The following is a 15,614-nucleotide window of genomic DNA, read 5'->3' as shown; positions in this document are numbered from 1 at the left end:
CTTTTTCACCAATACATAGCCATTCCCATTTCAGTGTGAATTAAAGCAATTATCCTTAACAGTTCCTGCCTCCAACAGTGTAGCCATGCAGCTAGTACAGTCAAACCTCGGATCCCAAACGCCTCTGTTTCGGAACGTTTCGGCTCCTGAACACTGAAAACCCGGAGGAAAATGCTCCGGTTTTCGAATGTTTTTCGGAAGCTCCTGCAACCAATCGGAAGCCGCGCCTCGTTTGTCAAACATTTCAGAAGCAAAAAACGGGCTTCCGATTTAGGATTACGATTGACAACTTAGGTTTGACTGTAGCTGTTGACAGCCCTATCTCCCATTGACACCCATTGATCTTTCCACTTTGGCCGCCGGCCCTACCCTCTTCCCCGCCATGCGGCCCTGGAAGATTGCTTAGAAGAAAAAGTGGTACCTCACTCCAACTAAACGGTTAAGGATGTACAAAACAGGAAACAAGAATTGCTGGAGATGGGGGGTGAAAGAAGGCAATTTCTTTCACATGTGGTGGTCATGTGGTAAGGTAAAAACATACTGGGAAAATATATACAATGAGCTAAAGAAGATCTTTAGATATATGTTTTTGAAAAAGCCGGAGGCATTCTTGCTAGGAATAGTAGGGGAAGATATAGTTAAGAAGGACCAGAAACTGTTTTTATATGCAACAACAGTGGCGAGGTTACTTCTAGCTCAGGTCTGGAAACAGCAGCAATTACCAACAGTAGAAGAATGGCGACAGAAGGTAATGGAATATGCAGAAATAGCCAAACTAACAGGGAAAATTCAACAACATGGTGAGGAAACGTTTCAAAAAGAATGGGAAAAATTTATGTTGCATATAGGAAAGATAAGATGAAATAGTAAAACCAGTTGAATTGGAAACAAACCTCATAACAGGAAAGAGTAAAAAAAGTGATGGATAATGAAAATAATAAGAAGCAAAATGTAAAAGGAAACTAATAAAACTAACAGTAGTGGTAAATGAATACAGACAACAAGAATTGTATAAATATGAGGACTTATTTGTTTATGGATACACTATGGACAGGGACATGGGTGGCGCTGTGGGTTAAACCACTGAGCCTAGGACTTGCTGATCAGAAGGTCGGCAGTTCAAATCCCCGCGACGGGGTGAGCTCCCATTGCTCGGTCCCTGCTCCTGCCCACCTAGGAGTTCGAAAGCACACCAGTGCAAATAGATAAATAGGTACCGCTCTGGTGGGAAGGTAAACGGTGTTTCCGTGCACTGCTCAAGATGTAACTGAACGACTGCAAGGAATCATAAAACCCACTGACAAATACCCCTTCCTCTTGTTACAGATAGGTAGCCGTGTTGGTCTGCCATAGTCAAAACAAAACAAATTCCTTCCAGTAGCACCTTAAAGACCAACTAAGTCAGTTCTTGGTATGAGCTTTCGTGTGCATGCACACTTCTTCAGATACACTGAAACAGAAGTTTCCAGACCCTTCTATATAGTGAGAAGGTGGGGAGGGGTATTACTCAGAAGGGTGGTGGGAATGGGTGATTGGCAGATAGCTGTGATGAGCCTGTTGACGACTCTTAACGACTGCAATAGGTCTTACAGGAAAAAGCAAGGGGTGAAAAGGTGAAAAATGGCTTTGTCATGTATAATGAGATAAGAATCCAAGGTCTTTGTTCAGACCAGGTTTTTCCCTTCCTCTTGGTTCATGTGGGAACCAATGACACTGCAAGCAATAGCCTCCAGAAGATCAAAAGAGACTATGAGGCTCTGGGCAGGAAATTGAAGCAATTAAATGCACAAATTGTCATCTCATCTGTCCTCCCAGTTGAACGACGTGGCCCAGGGAGAGAGAGAAAAATAGTGGAAGTGAACAGCTGGCTTCGCAAATGGTGTAAACAGGAACGGTTTGGATTCTTAGATCACGGACTGCAGTTTCTTGAAGATGGACTTCTGGCAAGAGATGGGCTGCACCTCACAACAGTTGGGAGGAATGTTTTTGCCAAAAATCTCAGAAACCTCATCAGGAGGGCTTTAAACTGACTAATGTGGGGGAGGAAGACAGTGCTCCTGAAGGTAGGAGTCTATCAATTGATGAAGATGATCATCCAAATGTCATAGACCAAATGGAGCAAACAGCACGCAGACCTAGTGGTGGGAGGAAAAAATCCTTAAATAAGAGACACGGGGGAATGATTAATGGACTTCAATGTCTGTATACTAATGCGCAAAGCATGGGTAATAAACAAGATGAGCTTGAGCTCTTGGTACAGCAAACTAAATATGACATAATAGGCATCACTGAAACCTGGTGGGATAAGTCCCATGACTGGAATGTAATAATGGAGGGTTACAATATTTCAGAGAAACAGACCAGACAAGAAAGGAGGAGGAGTGGCATTATATGTCAGGGATGTGTATACCTGTGAAGAGATCCAAGATTTAGAACCTCAAAGCCAAAGTGAGAGCATTTGGGTCAAAATTAAGGGAGAGAAGAATAACAGGGACCTCATTGTGGGAGTTTACTATAGATCCCCAAGCCAAACGGAGGACATAGATGATGCCTTCCTGGAACAGATGGCCAAGCATGCAAAAGGAAGGGAGATAGTAGTAATGGGGGACTTCAATTACCCGGATATTTGCTGGATGTCAAACTCAGCCAAGAGCATAAGGTCAAACAGATTCCTCACTGGCCTTGCAGACAACTTCATTGTCCAGAAAGTGGGAGAAGCAACAAGAGGAACAGCCATTTTAGATCTGGTCCTAACCAATGTTGATGACCTGGTTAGTGGGGTAGAAGTGGAAGGATCATTAGGCGCAAGTGATCATGCTCTTCTGAAGTTTACTATACAGCGGAAAGGAGCAGCCAAGCATACTAGGACTCAATTTCTTGACTTTAGGAAAGCCGACTTTATAAAACTTAGGGAAGTGCTGGGTGAGATCCCATGGACAGTAATATTAAAAGGGAAGGGAGTTCATGATGGCTGGGAGTTTGTTAAGAGGGAGATAGTAAAAGCACAACTTCAGGCAATACCAATGAGACGGAAACATGGAAGGTGCCTAAAGAAGCCAGGGTGGCTATCTAAAGAACTTTTAACTGAGTTAAGATTAAAAAAGGATGTGTACAAAAAATGGAAAAGGGGGGAAACCACCAAAGAGGAATTCAAACAAATAGCCAGCATGTGTAGACACAAAGTCAGAAAAGCTAAAGCACAGAATGAACTCAGGCTTGCTAGAGAGGTTAAAAGCAACAAAAAAGGCTTTTATGGGTATGTTCATAGCAAAAGGAAGAACAAAGAAACAGTGGGGTCACTCAGAGGAGAAGATGGTGAAATGCAAACAGGGGACACAGAAAGGGCTGAATTCCTCAATGCCTTCTTTGCCTCAGTCTTCTCCGATAAATAAAACAATGCCCGACCTGAAGAATTTGGAGCAAATGATTCAGCAGAGGAAACACAGCCCAGAATAACTAAGGAGATAGTACAAGAATACTTGGCTAGTTTAGATGTATTCAAGTCTCCAGGGCCAGATGAACTGCATCCAAGAGTATTAAAAGAACTGGCAGATGTGATCTCAGAACCACTGGCAGTCATCTTCGAGAATTCCTGGAGAACAGGCGAAGTCCCGGCAGACTGGAGGAGGGCAAATGTTGTCCCTATTTTCAAAAAGGGGAAAAGAGAGGACCCAAATAATTACCGCCCAGTCAGTCTGACATCAATACCAGCGAAGATTCTGGAGCAGATCATTAAGCAAACAGTCTGTGAGCACCTAGAAAGGAATGCTGTGATCACCAATAGTCAGCATGGATTTCTGAAAAATAAGTCATGTCAGACTAATCTGATCTCGTTTTTTGACAGAATTACAAGCCTGGTAGATGAAGGGAACGCAGTGGATGTAGCCTACCTTGATTTCAGCAAGGCATTTGACAAGGTGCCCCATGATATTCTTGTAAAGAAGCTGGTAAAATGCGGTCTTGACTATGCTACCACTCAGTGGATTTGTAACTGGCTGACTGACCGAACCCAAAGGGTGCTCATCAATGGTTCCTCTTCATCCTGGAGAAGAGTGACTAGTGGGGTGCCACAGGGTTCTGTCTTGGGCCCGGTCTTATTCAACATCTTTATCAACGACTTGGATGATGGACTCAAGGGCATCCTGATCAAATTTGCAGATGACACCAAACTGGGAGGGGTGGCTAACACCCCAGAGGACAGGATCACACTTCAAAACAACCTTGACAGATTAGAGAACTGGGCCAAAACAAACAAGATGAATTTTAATAGGGAGAAATGTAAAGTATTGCACTTGGGCAAAAAAATTGAGAGGCACAAATACAAGATGGGTGACACCTGGCTTGAGAGCAGTACATGTGAAAAGGATCTAGGAGTCTTGGTTGACCACAAACTTGACATGAGCCAACAGTGTGACGCGGCAGCTAAAAAAGCCAATGCAATTCTGGGCTGCATCAATAGTATAGCATCTAGATTAAGGGAAGTAATAGTGCCACTGTATTCAGACCTCACCTGGAGTACTGTGTCCAGTTCTGGGCACCACAGTTCAAGAAGGACACTGACAAACTGGAACGTGTCCAGAGGAGGGCAACCAAAATGGTCAAAGGCCTGGAAACGATGCCTTATGAAGAACGGCTAAGGGAGCTGGGCATGTTTAGCCTGGAGAAGAGGAGGTTAAGGGGTGATATGATAGCCATGTTCAAATAAATAAAAGGATGTCACATAGAGGAGGGAGAAAGGTTGTTTTCTGCTGCTCCAGAGAAGCGGACACGGAGCAATGGTTCCAAACTACAAGAAAAAAGATTCCACCTAAACATTAGGAAGAACTTCCTGACAGTAAGAGCTGTTCGACAGTGGAATTGGCTGCCAAGGAGTGTGGTGGAGTCTCCTTCTTTGGAGGTCTTTAAGCAGAGGCTTGACAACCATATGTCAGGACTGCTCTGATGGTGTTTCCTGCTTGGCAGGGGGTTGGACTCGATGGCCCTTGTGGTCTCTTCCAACTCTATGATTCTATGATTCTATGATTCTATGAAGCGGCTTAGTCATGCTGGCCACATGACCCGGAAGCTGTACGCCGGCTCCCTCGGCCAATAAAGCGAGATAAGCACTGCAACCCCAGAGTCGTCCTCGACTGGACCTAACGGTCAGGGGTCCCTTTACCTTTACTTTTTACACTATGGACAAATATAGAAAATGAATAACAATATATAAAATGGAAGAAAATAATGCGATAAAATTATATGTGATATAAAAAACCAGAAGAAGGAAGGAGGGAAGTCAGCTCTGAAGAGCAAGTATAAATGTAAAATGTTAGTTATGTTGAGTTATGACACTCCTCCAACACAGGCAAGCAGCTGTCAACAGAGAGGCCCACGGAGTCTGGGCAAAGACCTAGAAGCGTTTCATGCCAAGCCGGTCCATAACACCCACATGCTGGGAGCCTCCTGACTCAAGTCCTGGCAGCGGGTTCCTCAAGGCTCGGCGGCAAAAGTGCCACCCGGAAACCAAGTTGGCAAATTGGATCTGGGAGAACGCCGAGCTGGAACAGGCTGTGTGAGCCTAATTGCACTCTTTGCATGATAATTAGACACTAATGGCTTATTAAAAGCCATCAGCAAATGTTTGCTTTGCCCCCCTCCTTTCCTTAAGACGGAGACCCTGCACGTCACAGCTGCAGCAACATGACTAACGCTTGCGTATATTTAAAGGACAATTAATGCATAATAATAATAATTTTTAAAAACCCACATTTGTCCTGCCTGTTCCATCAGCCACCAAACACAAGCTCCCTTCCTGAGCTTAAAATTTGGAGGGGGTGTGATAAAGTTTCCTGTCTCCCCCTTTAAAAGATGGGTCAACCAACTAAGAAAAATGCCTGTATTTTATTTTATTTTATTTTATTTTATTTTTTATTGATTTCCCATTTCCAAAACAAATATCCAATATCAATACTAAACATTAGTTTTCATTCTCCCACCCCCCACCCCCCATTGATTTCCTTCAACTTCCATTTCTGGTTTTTTACATCAAATGATGCGTTCTGCTGTTTATATACAATACTATGTTATGGAAGTAAGAGCTGGACCATACAGAAGGCTGATCGCCGAAGAATTGATGCTTTTGAATTATGGTGCTGGAGAAGACTCTTGAGAGTCCCATGGACTGCAAGAAGATCAAACTTCTCCATTCTGAAGGAAATCAGCCCTGAGTGCTCACTGGAAGGACAGATCCTGAAGCTGAGACTCCAATACTTTGGCCACCTCATGAGAAGAGAAGACTCCCTGGAAAAGACCCTGGTGTTGGGAAAGATGGAGGGCACAAGGAGAAGGGGACAACAGAGGACGAGATGGTGGGACAGTGTTCTCAAAGCTACCAGCATGGGTTTGACCAAACTGCGGGAGGCAGTGGAAGACAGAAGGGCCTGGCGTGCTCTGGTCCAGGGGGTCACGAAGGGTCAGACATGACTAAACGACTAAACAACAACAAATGTTATCACAAAAGTGCTTGTATTTTTTTAAGTCGTTTCCAGGCACCAGGCAAAGCTCTCTCCCTGGTTGGTCTATGTGCAGAGGGAGCTGTTCCAGAAGTGCCCACGCAGTTTGTTCAAACGGTTTCTTAACCGGCCTCCATCGAAAGGTTTCAGGGTTGGCATGGAAGAGTGTGTGGCAGCTGGTGTTCGCTGGGACTGGTAGGGCGGAAGGCGGGAGGCCAACAGCAGGTGGCGCCAGAGCCAATGGCAGGCGGAGTCAACAAAGGGCTCGTCTAGGCTTCCTTTCGTGCCACATTTCTCAGCACAGGTCCAGGCCGCATGTCTGAGTGTTTGGATGGCCATCTGTCCTGGATGCTTTAGCTGAGATTCCTGGACCTTCTGTATCCATCTTCTTCTTCTTTGGCGATCCCTTGTAGCCGAGTAAGATTGTCTTCCATAAACACAGTTTCAACAATGAGTCCGTTCTGGATCCACACGTCCTTCCACAGTGGGGACATTGGTTCCTGGGCAGGAGTAGATCACGGTGAGGGTTTGCCAAGCGTGCCTTCCTCTTAGCACGTTTCTCCCTTTTGTCCTGAGTTCGAGTGTCTTCAAAGCCCATGACACCTTTGGTAAAGGCTGTTCTCCAACTGAAGCGCTCACAGGCCAGTGTTTCCCAGTTGTCGGTGTTTATACTACATTTTTTTAGATTTGGCTTGAGACACTCTTTAAACCTCTTTTGTTGACCACCAGCATGACGCTTTCCATTTGGTCCCTTCCAATACTATATTTCTATGATTTTCCCAGAACCTTCTGTAGCTCTGCCACGGAGCTTGTTCAGCCTACAAACAGACTCTTGCAATAATAATAATATATAATAATAATTTATCATTTATACCCCACCCATCTGGCTGAATTTCCCCATCCACTCTGGGCGGCTCCCAATCAAGTGTTAAAAACAATACAGCATTAAATATTTAAAACTTCCCTGAACAGGGCTGCCTTCAGATGTATTTTAAAGAGAAGATAGCTGCTTATTTCCTTCACATCTAAAGGGAGGGCATTCCACAGGGCGGGCGCCACTTCTCGCAGGGAGAGAACCGCCAGAAGGCCCTCAGCGCTGGATCTCAGTATCCGGGCTGAACGATGGGGGTGGAGATGCTCCTTCATGTATCCTGGACCGAGGCCATTTAGGGCTTTAAAGGTCAGCACCAACACTTTGAATTGTGCTCGGAAACGTACTGGGAGCCAATGCAGATCTCTCAGGACTGGTGTTATGTGGTCTCGGCGGCCGCCCCCAGTCACCAGTCTAGCTGCCGCATTCTGGATTAATTGCAGTTTCTGGGTCACCTTCAAAGGTAGCCCCACATAGAGCGCATTGCAGTAGTCCAAGCGGGAGATAACTAGAGCATGCAACACTATGGCAAGACAGTCCGTGGGCAGGGAGGGTCTCAGCCTGCGTACCAGCTGTAAACAGCTGCCCTGGACACAGAACGGACCTGCGCCTCCATGGATAACTGTGAGTCCAGAATGACTCCCAGGCTGCGCACCTGGTCCTTCAGGGGCACAGTTGCCCCATTCAGGACCAGGGAGTCCCCCACACCCGCCTGCCCCCTGTCCCCCAAAAACAGTACTTCCGTCTTGTCAGGATTCAACCTCAATCTGTTAGCTGCCATCCATCCAGGTAGGGTCTCACAACCAACGGGTCTTTCTATATCTCCGTAATCCCTCATAAATATATAATACCCCTTTGCAAGAAGGGAAATGTTGTTCTGTTTGGAGCACCAGTCCTTGAATAAGAGTCCATCAACACTTCATATCGATCCAGCGCTGCAGGGAATGGTCAGATCGAAGAAAGGAGCTGTTCTCTCCCCGGCTGCTGGGGGAGGCTGCTACCCCAATGGTGCTGTCACCGCACCATCACTCATAATTATTATCAGAATGCATTTGCGAAAAAACCTGCTTCTCGACGCTGTTGCAGGAATTTATGTATAGGTTGGGGGGGGTTACCCCTCCAGCAGATATCATGCACATGCAGCCCACTACCAAAATCAGCACAATCACTTTTGTGACTTTTGTGATTTGCCCCCACAAAACACTTCATCACAGTTTCTTCCTATCTATTCAAAGGGCCTCTGCTGCAGAATACCAAATGTAAGAATTCACTGATAAATGTCTCTATGTACTGGCTCACTGGGAAAACTTCAGAAATTCATATAGACAGGTGAGCTCAGCTACTCAGCAGCCCCTCTGCCTGAGGGATAATCCCTGGCATCCTGATACCTGAGGGCCAGACAGGTAGCCATTCCAGAAATAAAAAACCCAGATCAAGACAAAAGGATGAGAAACAGGGAAATGTAAATAGCTTTTTTGTTCCACTTGATGGGTGTTTGGTGGAGGGCAAGGGGAACCATGGGGCAGGGTCCAGGATGCTCAGATTACTGCCACCAGACCTCCCCTTTCATGATGTAACCGTGATGTATTAGTGATGTAGTTTGGGGGGGGTGTAACGCGGGGATTAGCAGCTAATAAAAGTTTGGGGGCTTGTTGTTGCTGTTGTTTGGGGTTTCCATCCTGTTTCACCTGGTGGCAGGTGGGAGTCCTGTCGCGACAGTCTTCAATAAAGACCAAACCTACTGGCTGCTCTTTTGCTCTGGTATTCCTGGCTGGTGTCCTTGTTTTTTGTCCAAGGGAACCCTCAGATTTCTCCGTTGACAAAAGCTGAAGCATCATACAATTGGAAAGTAACGCCAACCGTCCAAAAGCAAAATAAATAATCATAATTCAGCGACCTTTGCAGGAACGAACGTGCAAAAGGAGGGGTGGTTTATGGGGGAAATGTGCCATTCCTAATATGACCGTTAAAAAAAAGAGTTTTGGTTCTGAAATGACTCCGCTCTGTGATTTAAAAAGCACCAACACACACACATCCCGGCATCCATCCCATTTGGTTCCATCCGCTCCCCTTTCCCTGCTGGAGTGGTATGATCCCAAGGTCAGGACCACATTCCAAAGGCAGGTAAAAATAAGCATTTGGAGAGGGGCAAACAATGATTCACTGTTGCAGACATGAGACAGTTTCCACAGGTCACAAGTACAGCAGTCAGGAAGTGTGTGTGTGTGTGTGTGCGCGCGCGCATGTGAGTGGGATGGGAAAGTCTTCCGACCCTGGAAAGTCTCAAAGAGAGCAGCTCTGCAGCTCACTTCCATGATCTGTTGTTGTTGTTGTTTAGTCGTTTAGTCGTGTCTGACTCTTCGTGACCCCCTGAACCAGAGCATGCCAGGCACTCCTGTCTTCCACTGCCTCCCGCAGTTTGGTCAAACTCATGCTGGTTGTCTTTGTCCATGGAGTTTTCTCGGCAGGGATACTGGAGTGGCTTGCCGGTTCCTCCTCCAGGTAGATCACGTTCGGTCAAACTCTCCACTATGACCTGTTCATCTTGGGTGCCCTGGTTGGCATAGTTCATAGCTTCTCTGAGTTATTCAAGCCCCTTCACCAAGGCAAGGCAGTGATCCATGAAGGGGCTTCCATGATCTGCTTGGAAGCAACTCCGCAAAATTGCGCTCCGTAAGTGGACAGTCACACCTCGTGTTGCATTTTCTTCATGATACATTTTTTCAAGTTGTGTCCCACGGTGACCCGGAAGTCCTGGAAAGAGTTACTTTCGGGTTTTGCCACTCACGCATGCGCAGACGCATAAAATGACATCACGCGCATGCACAGACATGGCAAATCGCAACCCACACACATGCAGACACGGGTTATGTTCTGCTCATGTTGCGAAGAGGACCCCGGAACGGATCCCGTTCACAACCAGAGGTACCACTGTATTTGGGAATAATTCCACATAGTTTTACTATAGCCCTCAATTCAGTTGCGTGCGTGCAAGCTACAACTCCTGCACTCTTCCATGCAGCTATTTTAAAAATGTGATTCCCCGCATCCTCCTTCTGTTCGCTGGGGGAATCTCAGGCCAGTGACCCTCTCTCAGCCCAGCCGCCTCTCAGGGTCATTGTGAAGATGAAAGGGGAGGGCAGTGGAGAACCATGGAGTAAGTAACAAACGTAATGGGTGATAGCAAACAAACAATTCTTTAGTTCTTAAGGAAGGATCCAAAAATGCTCCTACTAGAAATTAAGTGCTCATTCAAAAGTATTTATAAACCTCAATATTTTTTAAAGAAGCTGTAAGCAGGGTGCAACCTCAGAACAATGAGCAATAGCATTAAAACAAAAGGAGTTATTGCCAAACCGGTAAAACAGTATGATAAAAACATAAGAAGAAATAAAAATAGGAATTCGGGGAAAAGGAAAGCAGGGTCTGGTTTTATGGGTTAGGGAAAGCCTGGGGAAGAAGTTACAGATAGGTAGCCGTGTTGGTCTGCCATGGTCAAAACAAAATAAAAAAATTCCTTCCAGTAGCACCTTAAAGACCAACTGAGTTAGTTCTAGGTATGAGCTTTCGTGTGCATGCACACTTCTTCAGATACACTGAAACAGAAGAAGAAGAAGAAGAAGAAGAAGGTCCTGGGGAAGAAGGTATTGCTCGATTATTCCTCTGCATTCTTTCTGTCTGTCTTGCTCCTCCAAAGACGGGCTGCACTCTGCAGAGTTCCTAGAATTTGCCGTAATGCTGAAGCGATGCAGTAATTTCCAGGAATAATTAGGCTGCGAAATCTCGCCCGTTGCAGAACATGAGAAGAGCCTGTCTGCTAGATCAGACCAGTGGCCCATCGAGTCCAGCCCCGTTCTCACAATGGCCAACCACACGACTGTGGGAAGCCAGAAACCGGGATCTGAGCCCAAGAGCAATTTCTCTTCTCCTGAGGTTTCCAGAAAGCAGCATTCAGAAGCATCGCTGCCACCGCCTCTTCCTGCCACGCAGCGGCCCTGTTTTGAGTGGCACACCACAAATTTAAAGCAGGCATCCGGTCTCTGATTGGATCCCAGAATGTCCTATGCAACTTCCTTGGGCAGCCCTTGCCAAGAAGCACAACTTCCTGGGGTCTGTTGCTCCGCCCACCTCTGCCTCCGGCCCCGCCCATAACTGCCAGGTGGCCCTCGGAAGGTTGCAAAGAAGGGAGTGTGGCCTGTGGAACGCCCTCCCACCAGATGTCAAAAAGAAGAACAACTGCCAGACTTTTAGAAGACATCTGAAGGCAGCCCTGTTTAGGGAAGCTTTTGATGTTTAACAGACCACTGTATTTTAATACAGTGGTCCCTCGGGTTACATGCGCTTCAGGTTACATACACTTCAGGTTACACACTCCGCTAACCCAGAAATAGTGCTTCAGCTTAAGAACTTTGCTTCAGGATAAGAGCAGTGGCAGCAGGAGGCCCCATTAGCTAAAGTGGTGCTTCAGGTTAAGAACAGTTTCAGGTTAAGAACGGACCTCCGGAACGAATTAAGTACTTAACCCGAGGTACCACTGTACTTTGTTGGAAGCCGCCCAGAGTGGCTGGGGAAACGCAGCCAGATGGGCAGGGTATAAATAAATTATTATTATTATTATTATTATTATTATTATTATTATTATTATTATTATCTTGTTGGTTTATATAAAAGTGGAGCAAGCCTTGCCGTTTCTGTTTGCAGTCACTTCCCTAAGAAGACATGGCCTTTTGAGATACATTCTCCTGTGCAATGCAAACTCCTGAGCTGCTGCGTCAATCTCAACAGGTTGTAAAAATACCAGGTTCGAGCTCTGCCTTGGGTGCCCACATACCCAGTCAGCAAATACACAGCAAATGTTTTCGGCACAGCCCCATTGCCTGCACATTAGTCATGCTTTTGTGGGCTGAGCCCAGGGCTCCAGGGAGTTGCTGGCAGCAGGTGGCAGAAAGTCTGAAAATGTCCCAGGGCATTTCCAAAAGCCGGCGCAGCTGGCATAGGAGCCCTGGTACTGTGAGAGATGTGGGGAATCGCTGGGGTGGCGATCCCAAAAGCACATGAGCCAGTTGGCTATTTACAGAGCTTCATGTGCCCATTGAGACAGGGCCGGATTTAGGTTTGATGAAGCCCTAAGCTGCTGAAGGTAATGGGACCCTTTATATGTCCAGCTGTCCTTTGTCAACAACAAATTATCGCTGTTGAATATATTGTTGTTGTTTAGTCGTTTAGTCGTGTCCCACTCTTCGTGACCCATGGACCAGAGCACCCCAGGCACTCCTGTCTTCCACTGCCTCCCCCAGTTTGGTCAAACTCATGCTGGTAGCTTGGAGAACACTATCCAACCATCTCGTCCTCTGCTGTCCCCTTCTTCTTGCGCCCTCCATCTTTCCCAACATCAAGGTCTTTTCCAGGGAGTCTTCTCTTCTCAAGAGGTGGCCAAAGTCTTGGAGCCTCAGCTTCACGATCTGTCCTTCCAGTGAGCACTCAGGGCTGATTTCCTTCAAAATGGATAGGTTTGATCTTCTTGCAGTCCATGGGACTCTCAAGAGTCTCCTCCAGCACCATAATTCAAAAGCATCAATTCTTCTGCGATCAGCCTTCTTGATGGTCCACCTCTGACTTCCATACATCCCTACTGGGAAAACCATGGCTTTAACTATACGGACCTTTGTTGGCAAGGTGATGTCTCTGCTTTTTAAGATGCTGTCTAGGTTTGTCATTGCTTTTCTCCCAAGAAGCAGGCGTCTTTTAATAGTTGAATATATGCTATGTGGTAATTTATGGACCTGATAGGTATCTAAAGCCATTTGCACATATTGCCATGCAACTAGTCCATGCAGAATGTAGGCACCCTATATATAGAAAGGAGCAAACCTGTGATATTTTAGGGAGCAGGTGAGCAGTCGGGGCCCATGACTTCCATCATAGGAACCTCCACAACACAAACCACGGTTGCTTTATGTAGGTTTTATTATTATTATTATTATCTTATATTTTGGATACGTACAACCATTTTTCCTTTAAATTTTTTTGGGGGCCCCAAGAGAGTGGGGCCCTAAGTTATAGGTTGTTTAGCTTATGTGTAAATCCAACACTGTGTTGAGATCAGAGGCTGAGGACTAGAGCCTTAAACGTGGTCGCTCCTTTTTTCTAGTTGCCTTAGCCTGCAGACAAGAATCTTAAGCAACAATTAGGGGTGGGGAGGGGGAAATTCGGTCCATAAGAAAATAAGAAGGGCCTGCTGGATCAGGCCAGGTGCCCACCCACTGGGACACGACAGAGGTGTAGGAAAATTATGCATAGAAATCCGTACCAGAGAGGAATGACAAGACAAGCTGTTGGAATACGCCGAAATGGTAAAACTGACTGGGAAGCTCAGGAACCAAGAAGACAAAAACTTCAATAAAGTATGGGGGGGGATTATCATTTATATAGGAGACCTATGTAAGCAGACGAAAACATTAGCAGGATTTTAATAACACTTGTAATGTAGCAAATAACATGGATAATATAGAGAGATTTTAAATATGGATTATGAAACAATATGCAGTTGAAAATGTTGACAAAAGGACCCTTTTAGGGGACGATGGGAGGTCTCGAGATTCGGAGAAATCTCTAAATATGGATATCTATTTTGTATTGTTATAACGTTGCACTTGTAAAATAAATTTAAAAAATATTTCAAAAGAAAAGAAAATTATGCATAGATGTTTGGGGAAACGTGGTTCACATTTAAGGGCGAGCTTTCTTAATTTGGCCTTTTCAAAACAATATGAGAACCGGAACGCTCCCATCCTATGAAATTTGAACTTTCCCGAATTTTGCAATGCGGTTTCCCACTCAAGTAATGTATATGAAAACTCATCTACTGGGGTGTGCAGTGTGAGAGTCTGTTGCTGATCAATTAACTGCTTAAAAGCAAGACGGTTCTTAAAAGGCTTCTAATCGATAGCCACACTTCTGTTCCCACTAACAACCTTTTTGTTTTCCCCCCAAACAGGTCCTTGGTGGCCTCCGAGGGAGAGGGCAGAACAAGTGCAGGAGAGGAAGACTCTCGTGTGGGTGTCTAGACGTGGCAAAATCTTCTTGCCTGAGACCCCCATGGTACATCTCGGCCTTCCGATTCATCCCTCTGCCACTGAATAAAAACACCAGCCAAGGGGACTCCTTGCAAAGCCAGTCAACAGGTAGAGGCTGCTGATGCGTGGAGGTTCGTTGCTAGTCTGGGGCGAGAAAGAAGAGCTAGTTTGTGACGGAGGCTTTGCATGGACTTCATCCGATTTCTACGTATACAGGTAAAGCATTTTTTTTTTTTTTGCAAATATTTCCACCACCAATCCCTGCCCCCTCCCCCACAAAAAAAAAACACTGGGGGGGGGACACAGTTTTGCAAACGGATGCAGAAAATGTGGAGAGCTGAACTGAAGAATGGGAAAACGAGAAACCGCGAGAAAACAACACAGGCAGATTTCACAAACTTGATGTGGGGAAAGCGGAGAACTGAATTTAATAATGGGGGAACGAGAAGCCGCGAGAGAACAAGACCACAAATCGGGAGCTGGCCTCTGTAAAATAGGACACAAATCCACACACACACACCCAACCAGGCTGACCACAAGTGACAGATAAAGAGAGTTCAGAAGGAGGCCTCCGGATCTGATCCCAGTCACCCCCCACCCAAGAGGGTCATAATGAAGTCCTGTGTGTTCTGAAGTGAATGGATTTTTTACAGCGAGTTGTAGGGGCACAGCCACTCTAACACGCCCCCCCCCCCCGCACACTGTGTTAAGCACCCTCAAGGGTTTAGCTAATGGAAGACGTGGAAGTGAGATAAGTGCTCCCCTAAATCTCAGCATGGGCTTTCTGACTCTCCGCCGGATGGCCTCAGGGGTCCCCCTTGACTGTCAAGTGGATTTCGCTTGGCTGGGAGACAGAAGGGCAGTCCGAGAGGCACTCTGAGGATGCCTTGTCCATCAAAAATACCGTATTTTTCGCTCCATAAGACGCACCTGACCATAAGACGCACCTAGTTTTTATAGGGGGAAAGAAAGAAAGATTTCTGTGCAGAGCATGTAAGCGGCTCTCGCTTTTCTTGCTTTAAACCCTTCCGTTCCTCCTCCCACTTTGCTGAGAAGCCAGCAGAGCAAGAGCGATGGCTGTGCAGCGCCTCTTCTGGCTTCCCAGAAAAGTGGGATGAGGGACGAAAGGGAGCCCTTACAAGGGAGCACTGAGCAGAGCCTGGCTTTTCTGGGATG

At 46.1% G+C, this 15,614-nt stretch overlaps 1 protein-coding gene across 2 annotated transcripts in view; it reads left to right on the top strand.

Annotated features, from left to right (window-relative positions):
• The window catches only part of FRMD6 (FERM domain containing 6), a 154,091-nt gene that overhangs the window by 50,588 nt on the left and 87,889 nt on the right, over window positions 1–15,614 (top strand). The window contains exon 2 of one of the 2 annotated variants that reach the window (XM_081861445.1): window positions 14,360–14,546. The gene's annotated coding sequence lies outside the window, so the exon portion shown is untranslated. Of the gene's footprint in view, window positions 1–14,359; window positions 14,655–15,614 lie in introns of both variants that reach the window. The other variant, XM_081861444.1, reaches the window with a different exon arrangement.

The sequence above is a fragment of the Podarcis erhardii genome (genome assembly GCF_964252035.2).
Source record: "Podarcis erhardii genome assembly, chromosome: 1".
Lineage (NCBI taxonomy): Eukaryota > Metazoa > Chordata > Lepidosauria > Squamata > Lacertidae > Podarcis > Podarcis erhardii.
The sequence above is the reverse complement of the archived record's forward strand: the minus strand, read 5'-3'. Positions and strand labels throughout refer to the sequence as shown.